This window comes from Ictidomys tridecemlineatus, chromosome 10 (assembly GCF_052094955.1).
Source record: "Ictidomys tridecemlineatus isolate mIctTri1 chromosome 10, mIctTri1.hap1, whole genome shotgun sequence".
NCBI classification, from domain to species: domain Eukaryota; kingdom Metazoa; phylum Chordata; class Mammalia; order Rodentia; family Sciuridae; genus Ictidomys; species Ictidomys tridecemlineatus.
The window spans coordinates 14384784-14398220 of NC_135486.1; the positions used below are offsets into that span (position 1 = coordinate 14384784).

General features: G+C 42.0%; 1 protein-coding gene, 1 long non-coding RNA gene and 1 other non-coding gene across 13 annotated transcripts in view; 1 reads left to right on the forward strand and 2 right to left on the reverse strand.

The window, feature by feature from the left end:
- Nucleotides 1-13437, forward strand: part of LOC106144700 (transmembrane epididymal protein 1) — a 69137-nt gene that overhangs the window by 38599 nt on the left and 17101 nt on the right. The window lies entirely within an intron of this gene.
- On the reverse strand, nt 3449-3581 carry LOC120887732 (small nucleolar RNA SNORA51). The gene has a single exon (XR_005731064.1). It is a non-coding gene; the product is annotated as a small nucleolar RNA SNORA51 (small nucleolar RNA).
- LOC144367137 (uncharacterized) overlaps nt 11656-13437 on the reverse strand; it is a 55468-nt gene continuing 53686 nt past the window's right edge. For all 4 annotated transcript variants that reach the window (XR_013426424.1, XR_013426422.1, XR_013426423.1 and 1 more), the window contains one exon: nt 11656-13194. This is a non-coding gene — a long non-coding RNA (uncharacterized LOC144367137). The remainder of the gene's footprint in view (nt 13195-13437) is intronic.

A 13437-nucleotide genomic window follows, 5' to 3' on the forward strand; every position in this document is an offset into this window, starting at 1 on the left:
GTGCTCCAGAATTGGAGTTCCGAGGGACCCTGTCTGACTCTCACTTGGGGAGTCCAGTTTCCAGAGGCTGTCCTGGAGCTGCCCTTGCCTCGAGCAAAAGAGGAAAGTCTTATGCCCACTGTCAGAAGAAGCACAGAGGCTGTTGTATGTAGGGTCCACACATGAACCCCATGGAAGTCAGAAGAACTGGGGTCTCCTTCAAGGGATCTCCTCTAAGAGAACCCCAAGAAGAGTGAAAGGTGCCCTAGAGATTGAGAGGAGGAGTTGGAGGTGCCATCTGAACAAGGGATGATGTGGACATGGAGTTGCCTTCATGCATGAGGAAGCCACAGAGATAGATCACCCAGGGGACGTGGGCAAACATGCCAGCATTAGAAGATATAGAGATTTTACCCTATTTACAACCTAACCTTTCCTCCAGTCTTCTCTTCCCTGGGCCCAGCATAGTTTGATGACTCTACTGACTGGGCCCTTATTATATTAGTGGCTGAGATTTTGGTATAAGAGCAAAGAAACTGTTTGCAAAGCTCTTTTGGATATTTCTATTTCACTGAAAATGGCAACAACCCATGGGGTGGGCAGGGGATTTCCTCTTGATACTTGTTTAACAAATGGAATAAGTGGTTATTATGTGACCCAGAAATATAGAACCAGAAAGTGACATAACCAAGATCTGAACCCAGACTTCCTGGCTTCAGGTTTTACCTGTTAGTCATTTAATGGCATCTAATCAGGATCCCCCAAACATGTTATGAGCAGTTTAGTGGTAGAGACCTTTCAAAATTTTTACTTTGGAGGTTATAAGGACATGTCATGAAGTTTATATTGTTTGATCCATTCACTCAACAAATGTTTATAATTCAGTGGGAGAAGGTAACTGATAAAGAATAAGCAAGAGTGCAAATACATAATATTAGATGCCAGAGAAGGGAGGAGAGAGAAGTGAAGTAGAGAAAGGGAACAGCATGTGCCAGGAAGAGGGGGTGGGAGCTGCTAATTTGAAGTAGGGTCATCAGTGAAGGTCTATGTGATAATGATGGCATTTGAGCAGAAACTTAAAAAGGGGAGCTAATGAGTTGTAAAGATAAATGTGAAGAGTTGTCAAGGAAGAGGGAATAGTAGGTATGAGGGCCCCAAGGCAGGAGCGTGCTTACTGTGTTTAGGGAGATGATCAGGAGTCTAATTCTAGATATGTTGAGTTCAAGGTGCCTATTAGACATCTAAATGGGAGTTTTGTTGGCAGTTGTATGTGCATGTCTAGAGCAGAAAGAAGCTGTGTTCTTAGGCAGAGTGAGCCAGGGAGATACTGGTGGGAGACCTGGACAGTGAGCATCAGAGGGGCCTGGATTGCAAAGGACTTTGAAGAATATCATGGGCCTTTGCCTTTTGCTCTGAGATGGGAAGTCACTAAGGAATTTTTAGCCAAGAAGTAAATTAATTAAAACTAAGATTAAATAAGATTATTGTGGATACCAGTACCATGTTGAAAATGAAGTTTGGGAGTCCAGAAGGAAGCAAGAGACCAATTGAGGAGTTCTGGCAATTATCCAGATGGAAGGTAATGGAAGCATGGACCTTGATGTGAGCGATGAAGATGGAGAGATAAAGGATTTTACTGCAGCAATAGCACTATCCAGAGCATCTGCATTTTCCTGCCCCAGTTCCTGAGTCTCCATTCCCCCAAGGCAGCAAGAAGAATGCTGGAAGATGCAACACGGTGGGTTGAAATACGGGAAAGGAACTCTGGGCTGAGGAAGCCTGAATCCTTTGTAATGGACAAGAAGCATGCTGACCCTTCTTAGGGGCTGCTGTCCCTGTGTCCAGAGTTGTTTGTGATGCAAATGTTCTTAAGAAGATAGTCCAGAAGAAAGCCAGTCAGTGTCTCTGTTCACAAGCCATGTAGAAATTAGAGGAATCCATGGAGGATTATTTACAAACACAGTGTCGCCCTGATAAAGAGCATTGTGAAAATTTTTGTTTTTCACAATGATTGGGGATGTTACTGTCATTTCAGCATTACCATCTGAATATGGTGTTTAAATCACCATATTCATATCATACGACTTTTGTGTATAACTACATATACTCCTATGCATATATTTATAGATGTGTATATATATTTAGCGCTTATTTCATAAGGTGAAATAGAAGAAAAATATTTTCTTGACTATTACCTTACCTCTCTTAAATAAACTTTCTTCGTTAAAAAAGTTACAATATAGTCAGATGTTTGTATCAAATACTGTTGAGAGGTTAGTGAAGAGGACTGACAATCGACCACTGGATTAACAGCATAGAAATCATTACTGACCTTGAAAAGAACAATTTCAGTGGAAAGGTGGGGTAAGAGTCTCTTTGAAGTTGGTTCAAAAGAGCATGAGAGGACAGGAATTGAGACAGAAGTATAAACAACTTCTTTACAGAGATGTTCTGTACAGGGGAGCAGAGAAATAGGGTGGTATGTGAATCACTAGTGCCTAGCATGTTGGAAGGGCTCAATAAGGTCAGGAAAAGGGGTGTCATGAGCTATGGGAGGCTCAGTAAATGTTGGCCTCCTGAAAAGGTGCTAATAAATTGATAAGGATGGGGCTACTCAGGCAAGTCTTCTAGGGGTTTTTTCTTTTAGTTTTAGAAGAAATGATGGTGTTAGAGGATTAACACAGAAGTTATAGGTAAACTTTTTTTTTAAAGAGAGAGAGAGAATTTTTAATATTTATTTATTTTTTTAGTTATTGGTGGACACAACATCTTTGTTTGTATGTGGTGCTGAGGATCGAACCCGGGCCGCACGCATGCCAGGCGAGCGTGCTACCACTTGAGCCACATCCCCAGCCCAGTTATAAGTAAACTTAACCCTTGACTCTACCATTTATTAGCTGCATGAACTTGGGCTAATTACTTAACCTTTTTAACTTTCTATTTTGTCATTTTAAAAATGAGGACAATCATTAGCATTATCGTTATTATTAAATAAGAAAAAAACATAAAGCCTCACTGATAGAGTAACTCTCAATAAGTTTTAGCAATGCAGTGCAAAAATTTTCTTCAAGAGTTAACTTTGGACTAAGCAGAGAGGAATGAAGGGAGAGGAGGGAGTATGGGGGTAGGAAGGATAGTAGAATAAATTGGACCTTATTACCCTATGTGCATATATGACTACACGTTCTGTGTAACTCCTACATCATGTACAACCAGAAGAATGAGAAGTTATACTCCATTTATGTATGATGTATCAAATTGCATTGTATGATCATGTATAACTAATTAGGACAAATTTTTAAAAAGAAGTAATTATTACCTCTATTTATAATATAATGCTATTCTTATATGACAACTGGGATTAGAACCAGAATGTTCATAATAAACACTATTGAACTAAAAAAAAAGTTTCTTCCATAAGGACAGGTGAAAATGTTACATTGGATAATGATAATGTATATATTTTTAACTATGCTCTCCCCATTCTCAGTGCAGACCAGGAACAGGGACTGGGCTGAGGTGTATATAGGGTAGGGTCTCTCCACCTCCTCTTTCTGTGCAGTCAGTCTGAAAACACAGCCTGCAGTCTGAACAAGGAAGCAATGACAATATTTCTGAAAATGTTTCTATAAGCATTATCATTTTCAATTGTAACAATGCCCTAGTAACTAAGAAGAATTACCACTCTTTTAAAATAGATAATAAGGGCTGGAGTGTGGCTCAGGGGTGGAGCACTCACCTACCATGCACAAGGCCCCAGGTTCAAGTCCAAATTCCAGAAATAAATACATTAATAATAATTATGCTATCTGATTAAAATAGACAATGATTTTGAGGTTCAGATCAGCCATGTCACTTTGCATGTTTATGTAGTAAGAAAAATTAGGAATTCAACTTTGGAAATTGATATTCATCCATTACAAAACACTGCCGAGCACGCATGCTTAGAGAGAAAGGGGCAGGCAATATTGGCTGGAAGGTGGTGTGCACCCAGGAAAAATGAAAGGATGCCCCAATCCACACTGTCATACATGGAATTAGGTGTGAAATAGCAGAATCTCTGAGAATACATGGTTACGCTCCACTATCCTTTGATCTTTGAAAGATCATACATAGGAAACTTCCAGAATATAGAGATGTTCAAAAAAGAACAACAGGTCACTCTTAAAAACTTCAATGGTCAAATGTTTTAAGAAGTGAAAAGTGGTGCAGAGAGCCACCTCTCTCACAGCCAACTTGCTCTTTCTTAAGACGCAGTGTTAACCAGTTGGCCCCACTAATTCATTCCCTAGGTAATGGGAGATTATAAGATCTTAAGTGAAGAAGAAAATTGACACTGACGGCAGGAGAAGCTGGATGGCAGCCTGACAAGAGAATTAACTCTGACAAGCAGAACAAAAACGGAAAGTTCTTAGTAATTTGGGGTTTCGTAAGATAATCACCCTCCACCCTACTCCTGTCACTCAAGGTGTTCCTGTACAACAGAACAGGACAAGTAAGAGAGCCATAAAAATAAAAGTTAAACTAAATTCAGAATACTTTATTAAAGATGGCAGAGATGGGGCTGGGGCTGGGGCTGTAGCTCAGTGGCAGAGCACTTGCCTAGCATGTGTGAGGCACTGGGTTCGATCCTCAGCACCAGATTAAAAAATAAATAAAATAAAGGCATGCAGTCCATCTACAACTATAAAAAAAATTTTAAAAAAAGATGGCAGAGATGTTCCAATACATTTTAGCAATATTTGTGTGTAAAACAGTTTAAAACCTGAAAAGAAAAACCACCCTACTCCCAGTTTCCTGAACAATTTGATGGCAGATAAACTCAAGTTTCTTGCCACTAAGAAACCACTTATGTGCCTGGCCACTGTCAAGCTTAGAAAACTAGCAGAAAGGTCAGATCTCAAACTCATGGTTCCTCATTTCCTGGTGTAATAGAGTGAATCAACAAAAACTGCTTGAATTTCATGTTTCAGTGTATCAAGAGAACTCTGGCTAACTTTGAGTGTGTGTGTGTGTGTGTGTGTGTGTGTGTGTGTGTGTGTGTGTGTGTGTGCGTGCATGTGTCCCTGCTGTAACAAAATTCTCCTTTCTCTACTAAGGAGATGGAGACTCATCAAGAAAGAATGAAAGAATTGTCCTGGCTGCACTCTTTATTCTTTATGTTCATAAAGTCTGGATCTGTCTAGTCTCCTGGGAGTGTGTGCAGCTCTTTTTTTTTCTAAAGTGAAGGCCCTTCCTGTGATACTCAGGAAGAAGATGAGACAGAACAGAACTTTTAAACTTTAGGGCTTAAAAAGTAAATGGCAGTCCAGCCCTAGAAGAAATTCTGGGGGTTGGAAAGAACATGAGACTGTGGGTTTGATTAGGAATAGAATCTTCCAGGGGGCAGCGGGAGGCAGATGGGATTGAATGGGAGACACAGGCCTGGGTGATGTCTGAGGTTGCATGGAATGAATTGGCTGCTCAGAGAGCTCTCCTCCTTCAAAAGCCCCTGCTGGAACTGAAACTAGGGTTGTGGTAGCCTTTTTATTTTACTGGGCTGCAGCAGGAGAGAGACATGGAGTTAGTTCATTGTGGAAGATGGGGGACACGGGGCAGAGGTGAGTGGGGTTGGGGGAACTTGTTGATACAACAACAGCAAATGCACTATTCATGCTTCTTCTTTTCTGAGAATGACTATTCAGCAAATTTTATGGGACTGCAGTAACTATCAACTCTGGGGTTCTTGGAGGAAGGGGTTGGGGCATGGGTTGCAGTGGGGGACAAAGGGTTCATTTGCTGACAATCTGGTGAACGAAGCCAGTTCTGTTTTCACTTCAGAAGTCAGTGACACTGTTTTTGTCCAGAGAGTATGAAGCTATTTATCTTCATAGGTAGGGAACCAGGAAAAAGGGAAATGTCCTTTCTTGCCTGATGTTCAGATAGCCCACACTGTTGATTCTGATGGCTGTTCAAGTGATAGGAACTATTATGATGCCCCTGAGTGGTCTTTTATTTTATTTTTTATTTTTTGGTACTGGGGATTGAACCCAGGGGTGCTTAACCACTGAGCCACACCCCCCAGTCCTTATTTTTTATTTTGAAACAAAGTTTTGCTAAGTTGCTTAGAGTCTTGCTAAGTTGCCAAGGCTGGCCTTGAACTTGCAACCCTCCTGTCTCAGACTCCTAAGTCACTGGAATTATGAGAGTGTGTCACTGTGCCTGGCCCCAGGGTCAACTTTTAGAATGACCTAAATAACTAGAAATTTTTGCTCCAAGTAATATGGGAATTCTCACATGAGTCAAGCTTCCTCTTTGAGAGGCACATGGGGGCCCAGACATGATTTTCAGTATGGTGTGACACCAGGCCATTCTGGTACATCTTTGGTGACTAGTTGGCTGAAGCATTACATACCAAATCTTGTTGATGTACTTAGGAAACTTCAGGTTCTCGGAGACCCAAAAGTAACAGACCGCTCCACCACTGTTTACCCCACCTGAGAAATTTATATTTGTGTTTAGCCAAGATCTAAGGAGAGAACCCAAACCTCCAGGTGATAAACTACAATATTCAACAAGCTCATAGGTTGACCCCGAAGCAAATGATAGTTTTGATGACTTTATCTCGTGAGGGAAATGATGCTAACCAGAGCAGGCAGGTCTTACTAATCATGACCTTTAACATGGATCATGGGTTTTGGGGGGATCTTTCTGATGGCTCCAATCCTGATCTGTATTTGGCTTCCTTATGTCTTTCCTCCCAAGGAGAGGAGATTTAGAGATTCTTTTCAGGTGGCTTGGGACTCAATTTCAGTCCAGCAATGTTTTTTTCTCTTTCCTGAGTAATGAAGTTTCCGGATTGGAATGGATCAGGGAAGGAAGAAGGTTCCCACTGAGGACCTCCTATGGGAGGAGACTGTGGGACACCCATATGCACACAGTGGCTTGGCTGAACGCTCTCCTGAGAAAAAAGCCAGTGCGCACCTAGATGTGAGAACTGCTCAACACAGACACCCTCGCTCTGTCTTGAAGATGAACTTCTTACTCCAAGAATTTCCATTTGTAGCAACATGGCAGGCTGATATATCTAATCTCTGACCTCCCACCCCTGCAGGAAAAGGCATGCTGGATAAAATAAATAAGAGGAATCTGGAAAATTTATATTTGTGTTTAGCCAAGATCTAAGGAGAGAACCCTTTCAAACCTCCAGGTGATAAACTACAATATTCAACAAGCTCATGGGTTGACCCCGAAGCAAACTGAATGGGACAGGACCTAGATACAGGTTCTAACAGTTGGGAATTTATGCTGCTGAGGACAGGAGATACAGTTTTAGGGAACTAAATCAAGATTTCTGCATAGAGGCTGGAGTTTGTATGTGTGGCCCCTTAAATGTGAAGAAGACTGAAACTTCTACCAGCAAAGAAAAGAGTAAGGAAGCTGTTCTCTGCTGAGAGTTCAGGGTAGAGAATGAAATGAAGCTCCGGTGACAATCAGACCTCTCCCAGTCCACGCTGCTCAGGTTCAGGGGATGCGGGAATCCCAACCAAGATATTAATGTAAAATCTATCACAGGATTAGTGAGACTCTTGGGGTGCCCAGAAGAAGCAAAGGAATCTCCCAAAGGAAAAAGCAAGCCCAACTGAAATGGGTTCATGGTCAAATTCATAGCCTTTGCCTAAGGAGACTGTTATTAGTTTTCTAGGGCTGCTGTAACAAAGTACCACAAACTGAGTGGCTTAAACAGCAGAAATGTATTTTTCGTGGTTCTAGAGGCAGATTCTGAGATCAAGGTGCCAGCAGGGTTGACTCCCTCTGGGGACTGTGAGGGGTGGGGGGATGTGGTCCATGCCTCTGTCCTAGCTTCTGTCCTAGATTGGTTTGCTGCCGATCTTTGATATTTTTTGACTTACAGAGGCATCACCCAGATCTTTGCCTTCATTTTATATCATGATTTTCTTGTGTCTGCAACCAAATTTTCTCTTTTTATAAGGATATCAGATACTTGAGATGGGGCCCAGCCTGCTCCAGTGTGACCTCATCCTAACTTAGAAATTATATCTGCAGTGACCCTTTTCCCAAATGGGATTTTATTCTGAGGTCCTGGAGGCTTTAACATGAATTTTTGGTTGTAAATTCAACCCATAATAGAGACAATGCCCCAGGAGTGTCCGCTGGCGGCACATATAAGGGGGGAGACTAGCTCTCCAAGAATGTAAGAGAACAATATGAAAATATGAGCTCACTCTGCTCAGCTTCCTCAACTGTCACAGGGAAGGTTCATCCTTCACCTAATGTTGTGAGGATCAGACTAGAAAATGTTCAAACAAGCAATTAGCATTAAACTGATGCACTGCACTAACATTACTTTTCATTTTATTTTAATCAAAAATAATAATTCCCATTTGTGCTGAAACCATATTATTTCATTTAATTCTTGTGTATTAATATCCTTGTTTTGAATATAAGGAGATTATGGCTTAGATAAGCCATTTGCTTAAAGTCACATGGCTAATACGTGGCAAAGGCAGAACTGAAACCTTGGCCTGTCAGAGCCTAAAGTTTGAGCCCTTATTTATTCTGAACATTTCCTGGGTGTTAGGGCTGTGTTCTAGTAAGGCTGAGGAAGAAGCAAAGGAAAGGAGACACGCTTTGACCTGAGGAGGAAAATCCAGCCCAGTGAGAATGGTAAATGGAGATTGATTTAAAAAGTAAATAAGCACAGTGTAGGGTGTAGGGAGGGAAACAGAACAGTGAATGACACCTGGTCTCCTCCCTAGAGGAGACTGGGGGAGCAAATAAAAGATGTGGTGCAGAGGAGGTGCAGGGGAGGCTGTGACCCCAGAGTGGGCAACAGTGGGGAGACAGGGACCAGGAAGGCAGGGAAGCCTGCCGGGAAGCACAACATTGGTCCTGATTTGGGGTGTGCCAGGGAATATGATATGCTTTAAATTCCAACTCTACTGATAGTAAATAAAATTTGTAGGAGGCCATCAATGTGGACTAGGCTCCTCCACTGGGCCCAGCTGACCAAACCAAAATAGCGCTTAATCACAGTCCCTGAGCTTTCGCTCACAACTGGAGGCTCTGTGACCAGTTAACCAAGAAAGCTGTCATGAATTGTCTCTTCGTGTCCCTCCCACCATCTATAAATGCTGTCAGATTGTTAGTTGGAGTTATCAGAGCCTGTTTTGAGTCCGGGGGCTGCAGAATTCATGACTTGTTTATATTTTGTTTTGTCTTTGTTTTTCTTTGCTCAAATAAACTACTAAATTTTGTTGGTTGAATTTTTCTTTTAATGCTGTTTACGTGTTGTGTAACCTTGAACTACTTGCACTCTCCGAATCTGTTTCTTAAACTCTAAAATGGAATATTTGGCCTTAATAGCCATCTGCCTTTTATTCTTATAGAACCCCATTTTTAATTAGCTATTTTGTTATTATTTCGGTATCTACCCTCCATCCTCTCAGGTGCATCAGAGAGCAGGGGCATGAGCACCAGCTGTGGCTGCAAGGACTGAAGCAGGTTGGGCTCAGCCAGCCTTGTGGCTCCCTTGCTGGTGATGGGTTGAGGTACAGGATGAAATCCAGGCTCAGTCAGGGAGACTCAAGGGTACCTTCCAGGAAAATCTTTGGGTGAGTCCCTCCCCTGTCATAAATATGAACAATAGGAAAAAATCTACTATGGGTCCCTGTAGATATGTTATAAACATATAAAATAAAGCTCCTTTCTGTATCTGCACATGTGAGGATATGGTGTCCTGAAGCATGGCCGCCATCTTGAAACCGTGGTGGTTGCTAACATGAGGATGAGGTCAATGAGGATGGCAGAGAGAAAAACTAGAAATTACTGGATCTTGATGACTTCATTTAGCCACCAAGTTAACCAGCTCAGGCACTGCACTTCCTCTAACATTGTCATTAAATGAAAGAATATTTTTTTGTTGTTGTTTAAGCCAATGACATCAGGGTTTTCTATTATTTATTGCCAAAATTTCCTAAATGACTGCTTCATAGATTTGTGTGGAATAAATGAAATAATTCCTATAAAGTGTTTAGCACTGTCAGCTGTTAACAATTATCATTAATAGATCACTTTATTATGGAATTATATACTGCTTTCTTCTGTACAAATATGTCATGTTTCTCTAAATATATGTCTGAGAACCTTTTTGACCAGAACTCAAGATTCTGCTCCTTTAGTGCCCTACTCAGCTGCCCCCTCTCTCCAAAGCACAGTAGATGTTTAATAACTATTTCATTATTACTTAGTATGTTTTTTCCCTAAATGTTACCCTGATGGACAACCCAACAGACACGGCTCTTGAGATTTGGGTAAAGTTCATGTCCCGGTTAAGAGTGCTTTATTTTGACACTGGGAAGTGAATTCCAAGAGAACCTGATTATTTTTGAAAAGGGGGGGAGTGTCGGACTTTTCTAAAACTATCTAAAAGGTGCCGGAATCACAGGCTCTATCAGGGCTGGAGATGACACACAGCAAGGGGCCAGGACAGGACTCCTGCCCCAATCCCTTTCCATTATTTTTCACTATTTTTCTACTTTCTCCAGAATCAACTTCCCTTATAGTCCAAAACGGGGGAAACGCTCTCCTCAGAGGCCGTTTGGGCTGCCAGGAATCTGTGTGAATTCGTGCATCCACTTCTTACCAAGGTCGCTCTGCAGAGTTGCTGCCAGGGGCCAGATGGCCTGGCATGAGATCTGAGATTCGGCATCCTTTGCTGACTGCAAACATCAGCCCCTCATCCCTGAGGGGTCACTGAAGGCAAGGAGCTGGGAAGAGGCCTCTCCCTGTTCACACACACATCACCTCCCAGGGTAGAGGTCAAGTGGTGAAGGACTTGTCATCTGGGTCAGTGCCAAGGAGAACATGGCACCTACTGCCTGGGTGGCACCAGCCATCCCAGGGTGAGAGTTGGGAGCTCTTAAAAGACCTTTGTTCTAGTCTGTCCTAGTCTAGTTTCCAAGGTGGCCTCCTTCCCACCCCAACAGAATGTTCCCACCCTCGTCTTCTCCCTACCCTCCATGTTGTCCAACCTTTCAACTGAAATTTCAGTGTAAATGTCCACTCTTTTGTAAAGGTTACCTTGACCCCTCCCCTATCAGAAATAACCCCACTCTTCTCCACAATCCCACCGACTTCCTTTATACTGCTTCATAAAATTCAACTCAAGATGGCTTAGTTGAGTTAGTTCCTATTAGGCCAGTGCTTTTCAAACATTATGTACACAAATCAACGGGGATCTTGGTAAAATATAGATCCCCATTCAGTAGGTCTGAGATGCCACAGTTCCTCTCAAGCTCCCAAGTGATGCCAACACTGGTGACCTGTAGACCACTTTGAGTGATAAAGTACTGCTTTTGTGTTCCTTAAGGACAGGCGACATGTCTTATTTATCTTTGTAATGCCAGATTTTAGCACAGTATTTGGTTGATTATAGATGGTTGATATATATTTGATAAATCAAAATGGAGTGGGTTAAAGATTAAATGTAAATATATGATTTGGTCAATTTGAGAATATTCTTGTAGCTGAGATGGCAGAAAGTGGGGTGAAGAAGTGTGGGGGACTCACAGAGACAGGGATGAATCCTGAGAAGAACCAAGGCAGCAGCTTACTGATCCAAAAACTCAATTATACCTGACTATTTAGATTCCAAAGGACTGAGAGACACTAAAATAAATGTTAACAGAAGCCCAGTTTATTCATTAGCATTAAAGGATATGGTGGTGGCCGAAATACTCATGCCTGCTTAGAAGACACCCCCACCCCATGTACTTACCCACCCACCCATGCCTAGCCACATTTTTCTCTCCTTTGCAGGGCTGCTACTGTTAAATTTATAGGAGGCCATTGGTTTGATCTGAGCTACCACACTAGACCCAACAGATCAAACAGAAACATTCACTCACAACAAAGTTCCACGCCACTAAGTTGAAACAAGGTTGTTATCTGACCTTCCAAGAAATCAGAACCGACAAGTCCCCTGTAGGCCAGTTTTTGTCACATGATAGGGTGGCCCCTGCTGCTCTTTACCAGGGAGGTAACTTTGACAGGAGATCCACTTTTTGATTTCTGCTTCTGCTGTCTTCAGCCCCCTTCTTTCTGTAAAGCCAGTGTCCTCGGCTCAGCTCATCAGAGCAGTTTTGTAGAGTGAGATACTACCTGATTTCTAAAACCACAAATAAAAGTTCATTCACATCTTTGATTTTGTTGTAATTGTCTCTTCTGTCTCTAGGGATGACTTAATTGGTACTCCCACTGAACACTGACAGAGAACTCAGATTAACTGGATGAACTTGTGGGGAAAATTCAGCAGGGTAGGGAAAAGCTTAAATGTATTTTAAGAACATTAAATAAATCCATATTTTAAGTTATTAATCTTTATGCTGTATGAGACTATGATGCTCATTTCTTTCAAATCCTTCATTTTTACCGATGAAGAAATTGAAGTAAAAACAAGGCCATCACATGGTTATTAGGCTGGCAAGTCACAAAGTACATGCTGAGATATTTCTACGTATATCCTTAAAGACATTCTTAAATATATTCTTCTTCTAGGTGATTTCACTTCTGGAATAGAGTACTTACTGTCTCCTAAATGAAGTCTTTCTCCTTGGGTAGCACTGGGGAAAATCTGGTAAATTCTGGCTTTCATGTCTGTGTTTCTGGACTCTGTACTGACCAGCTCCTCCCTTTCTGCCTTCAAAACAACTGACCCGTCTGTAGTTTTTCCAGTTATGTTCTAGGCTGGAGGGTACACTGAAGGGGGCCTCTTAATGGCAGGCTGCAGCATTGGTGTCTCAGTGTGGGGCACTTTTGCAGAGATGGCTGCTCTCCTCTAAAGCGGACTCTTCTGTCCTCTGGGATCAGAGGAGGCTAGGATTGGCCTCTCTTCCTGCCAGTGCCACTGAGGGGGGTGGACAGTGTGAGATTGAAGATACAGGTATCCAGATCCAGCCCATGGACCAGCCTGGGTGCTGGGCTGTCCTGTGAATTTGGGGCACCAGGGCCCATGGCACTCACTGGGGAGGACAGCTCTTGTGCACTACAGGGACAATTGTGGCCCACTTTCATTCTTGCCTGGTGCTGAGCTGGGATGTCCCTGCACTTCCTGTTCACCATTGGCTTGTGAGACTTGCAGAGTGTACTTTGTCACTAGCCCAATAATCCTGTGGTATCCCGTGAGCCACTTTTTCTGGGCTTTGGTTTCTTTATCTGTAAAAATAGAAGGAGATTTGAAAGAAATGAGCTTCAGAGTCTTAATTTAATGTTTGTTTAATATATTTAATATAATATACAATTTAATATAACAGTGTTTGTATTTATAACCCGCTTTCAAATACAATGCTCCATGAAATCCCCATAATTCTACATTTGCATATAAGGAGATTGAGTCTTTTTTTTTAGGAGATTCCATCTTAAAGAAGATAAAGATTGTCTTAAAACATCCACTCAGCA